General features: G+C 31.9%; 1 pseudogene; it reads left to right on the forward strand.

The window, feature by feature from the left end:
- Nucleotides 1-9,331: 9,331 nt before the first annotated feature.
- Nucleotides 9,332-9,989, forward strand: LOC145057958 (lipid transfer protein EARLI 1 pseudogene; annotated as a pseudogene).
- Nucleotides 9,990-13,436: the final 3,447 nt, after the last annotated feature.

Consider the following 13,436-nt stretch of genomic DNA (forward strand, 5'->3'; position numbering starts at 1 on the left):
ATTCAGTTTTAGAAAACTATACAGAAGCAAAAATGTATTTCCATAACCCTACATGCAAAGCACATATACCACGCAATTTGAATCTTTAGAAGATATATATATATATATATATATATATATATATATATATATATATATATATATATATATATATATATATATATATATATATATATATAAGACTAAAAAAGATTTGAACAACAGATATAAAAGATAATATATATACCCTGTTAAAGTTTAATCCATTGAAGCACATATATATTTTTTATTTGCAATTAGTATAATGCATCTGGTTTTGTTAAAAAAAAAGGACTTTCAACGTACGCTTTGATGTGCATGGATTGGTGGCAGCAAAAACTATAACATGCTAATTTGACTCAATTACTAACTGGAATATATTTAAACAAAAAATATTACTCCACAGAGACCTATATAATGTTCCATTGTACCCTTACTCTATCACACTCTTCCTTCACCATGATTGACAAAGTTTTCATAACCAATTTCGGCATGGCATCGAAGAGTAATGTGTCCATTGTTCTGGTCATAGCTTTCAACCTTTTATTCAGCGTCATGGTTAGTGGCTGTGAGACGTCCGACATACCAGAACCCAACCTCAATCCAAATCAAAAACCCAACCCAAATCCAAGCAGCAACCCCAACCCCAATCCTTACTCCAACCCCATCCCTAACACTAACCAAAACCCCAACCCCAACACTAACACGAACCACACCCCCAACCCCAATCCCAACTCTAACCCGAACACAGTACCAAACACAAACCCAAATACAGAAACCTGCCCTAGAGATGCATTGAAACTGGGGGTTTGTGCTAATCTTCTTGGGGGATTGGTCAAAGTTGAGTTAGGTTCACCACCGGTGAAGCCATGTTGCTCTCTCATCCAAGGACTTGCCGACCTTGAGGCTGCCGTCTGTTTGTGCACTGCAATCAAAGCCAACGTCCTTGGGATCAATCTTAATGTACCATTATCTCTTAGCTTGCTCGTTAATGTCTGTGGCGGTGAAGTCCCAAATGGTTTTGTATGTTCCTAGTTTGATTTAATTTATACAATATGAATCAATGTGTTTGCTAAATTAAGTGTACCATGTGTGAAGTCAATACTTCGTGGGTAACAATTCAGTCCTTTCTTTTGCAATAAAATGTTTTTCTTATATCATGTATATTTATATGCTACTTTAATGCAAGCTTAATATTTATTTTGTAAGTGGAAGATAAATGATCCATCATACACTTATTTGTACTAATCTATCCAACCAAGTTTAAATGAAACTAAACTTAATGTAAAGGCTAGAAATCTATGAAAAAGAAACCACTATTGTGGCATCTCTAAGCAAATTGTCAATCACAAGCATCAATATGATGAAAATATTCATGAAAATCACTAAATCAAACGATGAATTTCGTTCAAATTTAAGTGGATCATTATTAATTATCCTCCAATAAGGGGTTTTGGATAATTATTATCCTCCAATAAAAATAGGTGGATAATTATTTCCACCAATTTTTATAGTTCTATCGGTTATAAACCTTGTTTCACAATATCAGTTGGGAAATATGGTGAAAAAAACATAAAAAATATTCTACGCACAATGCAAACAATGACTTGAATGCAAATATAACCATTTCCTATCAAAATTATGCATATGCAACTAATCCTCAGTTATCATCCAAGAAAGAATAGTATGTTTGATTGGTTAGACTTATTCCCACATGTGTGATTATCTATTATAACAAAAATATTAAAATCAAGATGCCATCAGAATAAAGCCATAAACAAATAAAGATGTATCTGATGATTTCAATTGTACAGCTGTAACCAGCATTGCAAATATCTACCTAGGAGGTTGTTTAATCGGTGCCGAGGCGCTTGGTGGTCCTCCAACGTACGATGACATTTATAGCTAATCGGCTTCTATAATCGGACGTGGTCAAAGCCAGAGATAATCGGGTCTAGGCACTCTAATCAGTCAACTCAAGTCAATGAAAATTATTTAAAAAAAACTTTTAAGGGCAAAACTATCAAAGTGTAACAATTATTCATTGGGTTCCTTTATTCCATCGTATTCGGTCTATTTGTTTTTTGAAATTCTTTCTCTCTATCTCACCCCCCCCCCCCCTCTTTCTCTCTGAACAAATGAAAGAATACACTGAACGCCGACATTTTCTTCTTCCTTTAACGACGTCGACATCTTCTTCTTCCATTCACGTCGTTGCAGTCCCTTCCAAGCACATCCATCTCATCCTCGAAGCATGCCAGTGGTCGCCTTTTGAAGCTTCTCGACTCCAAAGTCTACTCTTCTTTTGACGTCATATGCACCTCCTCCGATGCCGTGTGTTCCTTTGGCATATCATCGACACCAGTGTCCTTGGGTTGTCATCTGAAATGGTTAGTCTCCATTTCTCCTTATTTTATTTAGTGATTATATGGAGGGTTAAGTTGATTTTTTTAGTATTTGATTCAAATTGGTTATTGATATATTTTGTAATTCATGATAGCCTTTCTATTTTGAAACCTATGGATGGTGTCCTTTTTTTTGTTATGTTTTCTATCCAACTATCAAACATAGAGACCGAAAAACATAATAATTGACATTTTTTACATAGGTTATGATAACAGTTGACAATTAATCAATGACTTCTAATGCTGCGACTACACCGGAAGCGATTGAACTTTCCGATGAAGATTTTGAGTTCGGGAGTGAGGAGCAAGTGTTAGAAGAAGACGAGTATGAGGCTTCAAATGATGAAAGTATGCAGAGAAGATTAGAAGAAAATATATTTCATTTTTATGCTACTTAAACTTATTATGGATTTGTTGGATGATGATTTGGTGTGCTTGTTGAATTTATTATTAACATTTTATGTTTATTTTGGATGATACCAAGTTGTGTTTCTTAAATTTGTTATTAAAATTTTATGCTTATTTACTTATATTATTTTGATTAATGTTGGATTTATTAATTTTTGAACATTTTCTTAATAATTAATGGTTTCTGATGAATCCTCGTGAAACCGTTTAATCCTTTGACCCTCAATCCACCGTCTAGCTATCGCCAAACGTTTTTTAAAACATTGGTTGTAACATCCTAAAATTTAGATAAATGACTATATTATTTATATCCACAAGACTCTAACGAATATGAAAATGTTACGAAGGCTACAATTTGGCTTATGTTAGTTAAAATAACTAAGTAATGGGCTTGGAAATATCTTCATCATATTTAATAAGAGTATCTATTTGTTAAAAAAATTGAAAACGATTCAATAATTTTTATTTTTAATTAATAAGGTATTGAAAGTAATAGAAAATGAAAACGGAAAATGATGTAAACATTTTTTCTTTAGGGGTCAAATTAAGAAATACATCTGTCCAATGTGTTATCTCAATTCGTCATAATCAAAATGTGAGAGAGAGAGAGAGAGAGAGAGAGAGGACGCAAATATAGAATAAATGTAAAAGAAGCATGACCATAATATGTTCAAGATTATGAATATGCAAGCAATGGAAAAGGAAATGGAATATAATACACATGGGTTGTATGTGGGGGGCCAAAATGAGAAAAATACACCCGTCCAATGGGTTGTCTCGGTTCACCAAAACCAAAAAAAAAACAAAGAATGATAGAGAGATCAAGATACGGTAGAGAGAGAGAGAGAGAGAGAGTGTGTGTGTGTGTGTGTGTGTGTGAGAGAGAGAGAGAGAGAGAGAGTAAGAGTGTGTGTGTGTGTGTGTGTGAGAGAGAGAGAGAGAGAGAGAGCGAATGCAAATATAGAAAATATGTAATAGAAGCATGTGATTGTAATATGTTCAAGTTTATGTCTATGCAAGGAGTATAAAGCTTTTACTTACTGGAATTTAAAGACAAATATAGATGGTAAAATGAGCCTACTAATTGTTGATACATCATGTTAAAGAAAAAATTATGATAATATGGAAAATTGACTTGTATGTTGACTCATTTTTTGTAAATATAGAATTAAATGATGGTATGGGTGTGCTTGTTTGAGATATACTTTGTATATACGGTTTTGTATAGAATTAAATGATGGTATGGGTGTGCTTGTTTGATATATACTTGGTTTTGATTGTGTGTATTAGAAAAAAAAATTGAATAAAGAGTTAATTAACATGTAGTTGTGCAAATATGGGTTGAGTTATACTAGTATTGGACAAAAGTTTGGCAACTTGAAATATGAAGAATATTAAAGGAAAAAGATAAAAATAAAGGAAAATGACAAAAAAGTTATTGCTTAATAAGCCTTTTTTATACTTAGTATACAAGAATGAAAGTGATAACAAGTCTCGGCGAGAAAAGTAGTAAAACCCTTTTTGTCTAAGAAATACCAAAATAGATGTGGACAAACAAAAAACTCGTTTTGATCATATTGATAATCAAGTGAATATGAAATAAAATTGGGAACATATTGGTTACTATTAGAAGTAACAAACCTAATTTTATAATAGTTTCTATTTTTAAAACTTAAACATACCAAAATGACAAAAAAAAAGGCATTAATTATGATAATAAATGAATTTTATCTATGCATTAGTATTCACATATATTATACAGACTTATGTCTTAAATCTTAACAAGTTACATCTAAAAGTGAGGAAAATGATATTTATGCAATGTAGGGATGCGTACATGCAAAAATGTCAAACAACATATTTAAATGTCATGGCTATACGTGTCATCAATAAAGCTATTAATTCCAATCCACATGATCGTCAAACTAAAGACCATATCTATAGATAAGATACCTAGATCAATCCAACAGCTAGCATCTCATGTCGTACATTACCATTTGCAATGACATCAATAGTGGCATTCCTAGTCAATGATAATGTTCTAAAATAATTAAACATGAAATTTACCTCCACAATCATCCATTCGTCGCCACTAATACCGACGCCACGAAAGAGATACTCTATAGATCATAATTGTGGCCTCACTACAAGAAATTTAGGTGTTTACCCGCACAAACTATGTGTAGCTATATGACTTTTATGTGTTGGTAGTCATCATTAACTACACATAAATTAAGTGTCACTATATGTTGCCTTATGCCTATAGATATAGATCATTACCAACATATCGAGTATGTCTAGATATAGACTAAGCTAAATCAACACATGCATGTGTGGCTAAAACTATTTACTATGTGTATATAGAAGTATTATAATTTAATTTAAATTTTAGATGACAAGGCTAGTGATGTCGACTATGACGTGGAGTACAACGATGTCATGTCAAATGATGTGGCATGTCCCCTAAAAAGTGTTGGTTTACAAGTGTCATAAAATATGTGTGGGTAAAAGTATTTTGATGTGTAGTGAAATTAACATATGTAGAGGTGCCCATTTTAACATGTGATGGGAAAAATAACTTTATGTGTGGGAATTAACCAATACATATGCAAGTAATAATATTCAAATGTGTACAAACAAATAAAAAAACATAAAGATGTAAACATGAATATATGTGTTCAAATACCATTTTTAATTAAAAATATTATAACATAATAATTCAAACCACAAATGAAAAATACAAGTCATAAAAATGAAATACTTCAACTAGCAAAAAAAAAACATTCAGAATTGAATACAACAATAATGAACATACTAATTAAAAAAACTAAATGTCCATTCCATACAACTGCAATCCGACAAAAAATATTGAAAGACAAATAAAGCTTATTCCAGGCATTCCCTAAAGAACGAACTTGTTACTTATTAATTCCACAAAATGCACGTTTCTAAAAAAACTTCATCATTTCTCCCTATAATAACAAAAAAGAAGACAAGTACACTATAACATGTATTTGTTCATCTTAAATGAAAGAAATAGCAAAGTAATTTGTTTGTTTCTTGCAATTAACACATAAAAATAACTAGGAGAAAAAATAAGTGCAAGATTGGCTCAGGTCAACCGGGTTTCCCATCGGGTCGGGTGAAATTTTCATTCCTAATTGATACTGCCTTTGTCCCGACGACATATCGTCGGTTCAAGTAAATAATAAAACTTTATTTTTTTTGAAAATCAATCCCGACGAAGCTTGTGCAAGCGACATGTCATTGGTATAGCGGGTAGCTATCCAGACGACATCTATACTGATGACTTTTTCCTCCTATATCGACGGGGCTATTCCAACGACTCTGTACCGACGACTTGTCGTCAGCATAGGGTAATAAAAAAAGTTGTCAGTACAGAGGTAGATTTGTGTAGTGGTTGGAGTGTTACTGCATGAATGTTGCTTGCTTTGTGCTTTGTGGGACTGTTGTTTATGTGAGTTAACTATTAAGTGAATATGTTAACTTACATGCTAAATAATCTCAGTGTTATTGATTTTGCCCTATTATGCATCTATCGTCTAAGTCTAACCGTTGTATGGTTGAGTCTTTTAGTCAAACGACTGTTTTTTTAATAATATTTAAAATAAATAATATAATATAATACGAAAAAACTAAAAATCAGAAATGTAAGACACTAAATCTAACAAGTTATTTATTAAAGTACAATTCGATAATATAAAAGTAGGTTTTTTTTTTTTTTTACATTAACTATCTTTGTTTTAATCATCAAAAGCATCGAAATACCTGCCCGAAATTGATTAAGAAATTAATTTCAAGTTGTCTTCATTTTCAATACTGTTTTTTGAATAATTACCCGACTTAGGATGTAAAGTTGTATTACATGATTATATTTTAAGAAATATACAGTTGTTCTTTTTGCTCGTTGAGTGTGTGTGTGTATATATATATATATATATATATATATATATATATACACACACACACACACACATACATTTGGGAGGTAAGGTAAATACTGTTGAATTATTCATAAACAACCAATCATGTAATAAACATTTACATATGAGGTAACGTATTCAAAAATTAGATTTATTATCCTATGCTAGTGAATTTATTAAAATGTTAAACGACCTCATAGGTTTACATCTAACATGATTAAGAATGCAAGACAAATTGATACTAACATTGTTTGGCTGGAACGACCTCATAGGTTTACATCTAACATGATTATATATTTAAAAATATATGGTTGTTAGTCACAATTTTATTCTTATGCAACGTGTGATACCAATTGGAGTTAGAAGGTTTTTGGACAAGGATAATTATGCACCAACAATAGAGCTTTGTATGTTTTTAAACCACTTTGCTCGAGAACACTGATGATGAAGAATACGGGGGAAGTGAAGGCAACATTTATTAGAATCTTATTTGAATTAGAAGTGATATGTTCTCTTGGGTATTTTGACATTGTGATTCATTTAGTTTTTCATCTACCTAGGAATATATTTGCAGATCCTGGTATGTATAAGATGGATGTATCACTTAGAAAATTATATGAAAAAACTTAAAAATTGTGTCATAAATAAGGAGTGGTTGGCAGGTTATATAGCTGATGGTTGGGTCACTAATGAATCATTACAATTTTATTCGATATATCTTGAAGATGTAGTGACATGATTCAATCATCCTAAAAAAAAACAACGATAATGTTGTCATAGAAGAAACAAAGTTGGAATGTGTTCTATTTTTTCATAGTTCATGAAAAAACCTTAATGTGTCTAATGTTTTTTTTATTTCTTTTAGCTTATTCTTACTCTCTAAATAAAAAAACATATTATAATAATAATAATAATAATAATAATAATAATAATATTTAGTTTCGGATCACGATAACCTATTAAAATATTTAAACTTTGTATACATTTTAAACGTGTTTTTCATATATTTCTCTTATTTGACAAAGAACAACCACATGCCATTTAGTTTAGTATCATTTCTAGTAACTTTAGAAATATAATTTATCTATTCTCAAATCTTATGCTAGTTCATGTCAAATATTCAAAATTATGTGAAGGATTAGCCACATGCATTAATCCATTACCAACCTATCAGATCTCCCGCAATTCGTCTACCATGCAAATGACGTATTTCGTTAGTCGTTAATCAAAATACCTATGTATGTGGTGTTTTGTGGTACTTCTACAAGTTTCAAACATGTATGGTTATAAGTTGCACTCCGGTAATGTTAAATGTTACAAGGATATTTTTTGGTTCTCTATTTTGGACATCCTTCGTAAATTGGTTCCGATAAATGGTTCATATAAAACCAAATATAAAAATAATTAGTTTTCTTTGAGTATATATATGATTTGTTTACTAACCGGTTTGTTACTAATTCTTTTTCCTTCTTGCCAGCAAAAGATAGAAAATGTATAACAATCATTAACTAATAGTTGATTCCCAACAAAAATTTGTCATTTTAAAATGCTCATAATATATGCTATTAAACATTTAAAGTGTGTTTGGCTGCTATATATTTCGCTAAACTAACAACATTTTCATATAATTAACTTTTAATTACCGTCGTAGAAATATGCCGCTGATCTAACAACTCTAGATTGTCGTGGCTAATAATTTCTATTTAGAATTAGTTTTATATTGAATTTACTTACAATTTTATTAAAATTTATAATTAAGGGTATTCAATCCTAATATCTTGAGTCAGTTAATACACATATTCCTCGCCTGCTTCAAAGCAATTGTTTATTGACTATATTTATATTTAAGATGCCAAAAATCTTTCATGTGACAAACATTGAAATAATGGGAATGATTCGACAAATATTGAAATCATGGGAATGATTCGAAGTCCCTCTCTTCTAATTATTCTATGATAGCGTGACTTACATCCATTTAGAAAATGGAAAAACGTAAATGTGGTCTGTGACTTTAGTAGACATTTACAGGACATTGAAAGGGTTTGATGTTTTTACCTCTTCTTTGTAATCGGTAACTTTTATAAAATTATTGCATACTAACTTTTTCTTTATTTTTCATTGTAGCCGACCCATTTATATATAAAACATAAAATATATTCAGTTTTAGAAAACTATACAGAAGCAAAAATGTATTTCCATAAACCTACATGCAAAGCACATATAATTTGAATATTTAGAAGATATATATAAGACTAAAAAAGATTTGAACAACAGATATATAAGATAATATATATACCCTGTTAAAGTTTAATCCATTGAAGCACATATATATTTTTTATTTGCAATTAGTATAATGCATCTGGTTTTGTTCAAAAAAAAAAAAAGGACTTTCAACGTACGCTTTGATGTGCATGGGTTGGTGGCAGCAAAAACTATAACATACTAATTTGACTCAATTACTAACTGGAATATATTTAAGCAAAAAATATTACTCCACAGAGACCTATATAATGTTCCATTGTACCCTTACTCTATCACACTCTTCCTTCACTATAATTGACAAAGTTTTCATAACCGATTTTGGCATGGCATCGAAGAGTAATGTGTCCGTTTTTCTGCTCATAGCATTCAACCTTTTATTCTGCGTCATGGTTAGTGGCTGTGAGACGTCCGACATACCAGAACCCAACCTCAATCCAAATCAAAAACCCAACCCAAATCCAAGCAGCAACCCCAACCCCAATCCCTACTCCAACCCCATCCCTAACACTAACCAAAACCCCAACCCCAACACTAACACGAACACAGTACCAAACACAAAACCAAATACGGAAACCTGCCCTAGAGACGCCTTGAAACTGGGGGTTTGTGCTAATCTTCTTGGGGGATTGGTCAAAGTTGAGTTAGGTTCACCACCGGTGAAGCCATGTTGCTCTCTCATCCAAGGACTTGCCGACCTTGAGGCTGCCGTCTGTTTGTGCACTGCAATCAAAGCCAACGTCCTTGGGATCAATCTTAATGTACCATTATCTCTTAGCTTGCTCGTTAATGTCTGTGGCGGTGAAGTCCCAAATGGTTTTGTATGTTCCTAGTTAGATTTAATTTATACAATATGAATCAATGTGTTTGCTAAATTAAGTGTACCATGTGTGAAGTCAATACTTCGTGGGTAACAATTCAGTCCTTTCTTTTGCAGTAAAATGTTTTTCTTATATCATGTATATTTATATGCTAATTTAATGCAAGGTTAATATTTATTTTGTAAGTCTTATTTGTACTAATCTATCCAACCAAGTTTAAATGGAACTAAACTTAATGTAACGGCTAGAAATCTATGAAAAGGAAACCACTATTGTGGCATCTCTAAACAAATTGTCAATCACAAGCATCAATATGATGAAAATATTCATGAAAATCACTAAATCAAACGATGAATTTCGTTCAAATTTAAGTGGACTATTATTATCCTCCAATAAGGGGTTGTGGGTAATTATTATCCTCCAATAAAAATAGGTGGATAACTATTTCCATCCATTTTTATAGTTCAATCGGTTATAAACCTTGTTTCACAATATCAGTTGGGAAATATGGTAAAAAAAACATAAAAAATATTCTAGGCACAATCCAAACAATGACTTGAATGCAAATATAACCATTTCCTATCAAAAATTATGCATATGCAACTAATCCTCAGTTATCATCTAAGAAAGAATAGTATGTTTGATTGGTTACACTTATTCCCACATGTGTGATTATCCATTGTAACAAAAAATATTAAAATCAAGATACCATCAGAATAAAGCCATAAACAAATAAAGATGTATCTGATGATTTCAATTGTACAACTGTAACCAGCGTTGCAAATATCTACCTAGGAGTCCGTTTAATCGGCGCTTAGGCGCTTGGTGGTCCTCCAACAATGACATTTATAACTAATCAACTTTTATAATCGAACGGCGTCAAAGCCAGAAATAATCCGGTCTAGGCACTCTAATCAGTCAACTCAAGTCAATGAAAATTGTTTTAAAAAAACTTTTAAGGGCAAAACTATCAAAGTGTAACAATTATTTATTGGGTTCTTTTATTCCATCGTATTCGGTCTATTTTTTTTTGAAATTCTCTCTCTCTCTCTCTCTCTCTCTCTCTCTCCCCCCCCCCTCTTTCTCTACAAATGAAAGAATGAACTGAACGCCGACATTTTCTTCTTCCGTTAACGACGTCGACATCTTCTTCTTCCATTCACGTCGTTGCAGTCTCTTCCAAGCACATCCATCTCATCCTCGAAGCATGCCAGTGGTCGCCTTTTGAAGCTACTTGACTCCAAAGTCTACTCTTCTTTTGACGTCATATGCACCTCCTCCGATGCTGTGTGTTCCTTTCGAATCTCATCGACACCAGTGTCGTTGTGTTGTCATCTACAAAGGTTAGTCTCCAATTCTCCTTATTTTATTTACTGATTATATGGAGGGTTAAGTTGATTTTTTTTAGTATTTGATTCAAATTGGTTATTGATAAATTTTGTAATTCATGATAGCCTTTCTATTTTGAAACCTATGGATGGTGTGAGGAGCAAGTGTTAGAAGAAGACGAGTATCAGGCTTTAAATGATGAAAGTATGCAGAGAAGATTAGAAGAAAATATATTTCATTTTTATGCTATTTAAACTTAATATGGATTTGTTGGATGATGATTTGGTGTGCTTGTTGAATTTATTATTAACATTTTATGTTTATTTTGGATGATACCTAGTTGTGTTTCTTAAATTTGTTATTAAACTTTTATGCTTATTTACTTATATTATTTTGATTAATATTTTTGAATATTTTCTTAACAATTAATGGTCTTTGATTAATCCTCGCCAAGCCGTTTAATTCCTTGACCCTCAGTCCACCGTCTAGCAATCGCCAAACGTTTTTTACAACATTGGTTGTAACATCCTAAAATTTAGATAAATGACTATATTATTTATATCCACAAGACTCTAATGAATATGAAAATGTTACGAAGGCTACAATTTGGCTTATGTTAGTTAAAATAACTAAGTAATGGGCCATGAAATATCTTCATCATATTTAATAAGAGTATCTATTTGTTAAAAAAAATTGAAAACAATTCAATAATTTTTATTTTTAATTAATAAGGTATTAAAAGTAATAGAAAATGAAAATGAAAAATCATGTATTCATTTTTTCTTTAGGGGTCAAATTAAGATAATACATTTGTCCAATGGGTTCTTTCAATTCGGTAAAATCAAAATAAGAGAGAGAGAGAGAGAGAGAGAGAGAGAGAGAGAGAGGGAGAGAGGATGCAAATATAGAACAAATGTAAAAGAAGCATGGCTATAATATGTTCAAGATTATGAATATGCAAGCAATGGAAAAGGAAATGGAAAATAATACACATGGGTTGTATGTGGGGGGCCAAAATGAGAAAAATACACCCGTCCAATGGGTTGTCTCGGTTCACGAAAACCAAAAAAAAACAGAGAATGATAGAGAGATCAAGATACGGTCGAGAGAGAGAGAGAGAGAGAGAGAGAGAGAGAGACAGAGAGAGAGAACGATAATATAGAAAATATGTCACAGAAGCATGTGATTGTAATATGGTCAAGTTTATGTCTAAGCAAGGAGTATAAAGCTTTTACTTACTGGAATTTAAAGATCAAATATAGATGGTAAAATGACCCTACTAATTTTTGATACATCATGCTAAATAAAAAATTATGATAATATGGAAAATTGACTTGTATGTTGACTCATTTTTTGTAAATATAGAATTAAATGATGGTATGGGTGTGCTTGATTGAAATATACTTTGTATATACGGTTTTGTATAGAATTAAATGATGGTATGGGTGTGCTTGTTTGATCTATACTTGGTTTTGATTGTGTGTATTAGAAAAAAAAAAATTGAATAAGGAGTTAATTAACATGTAGTTGTGCAAATATGGGTTGAATTATACTAGTATTGGACAAAAGTTTGGCAACTTGAAATATCGGGAATATTAAAAGAAAAAGATAAAAATAAAGGAAAATGACAAAAAAGTTATTGCTTAATAAGCCTTTTTTATACTTAGTATACAAGAATGAAAGTGATAACAAAATGAAAGTGATAACAAGTCTGGGCGAGAAAAATCGTAGTAAAACCCCTTTTGTCTAAGGTGCTGTTTGTTTTTTCCAATGTTCTAAATGGCGTAAGGCGTGGCGTGGCGGCAAGGCTAAGCCTCAAGCTTAACAAGCCATGACGAGCCATGACGTTTTTCAAGGCATGATGTAAGGCGGCAATTTTGTATTAATTTAAAATTATATTAACACATAAATTTAAATTTATATTAAATATAACTACTTTTTAGAAGTGTTAGATCAATAACTAATAACAAAAATTTAACAAAAACCACAATACTTATATCTCCGATTTGAAAAGACATAACAAAGAGCAAAAAACTGTGTCTCAAATGAAAAAACACGTGCCATAACATGCCATATCGCGCCATGGCGCGCCATATCACGCGTCACGCCTAACAACAACGTTATCAGACTTTTCGTAACGGCGAAGCCACGCCTCACGCCATGGCGCGCCTTTTAGAACACTGGTTTTTTTGAAGTGGAAATTCATGAAGGCTGCAGACCACCTCTGCAATCCTCTGTAGCAGAAGAGGTGG

Source organism: Lactuca serriola, chromosome 6 (assembly GCF_051521515.1).
Source record: "Lactuca serriola cultivar US96UC23 chromosome 6, Lser_US96UC23_V15, whole genome shotgun sequence".
Classification (NCBI taxonomy): Eukaryota; Viridiplantae; Streptophyta; class Magnoliopsida; order Asterales; family Asteraceae; genus Lactuca; species Lactuca serriola.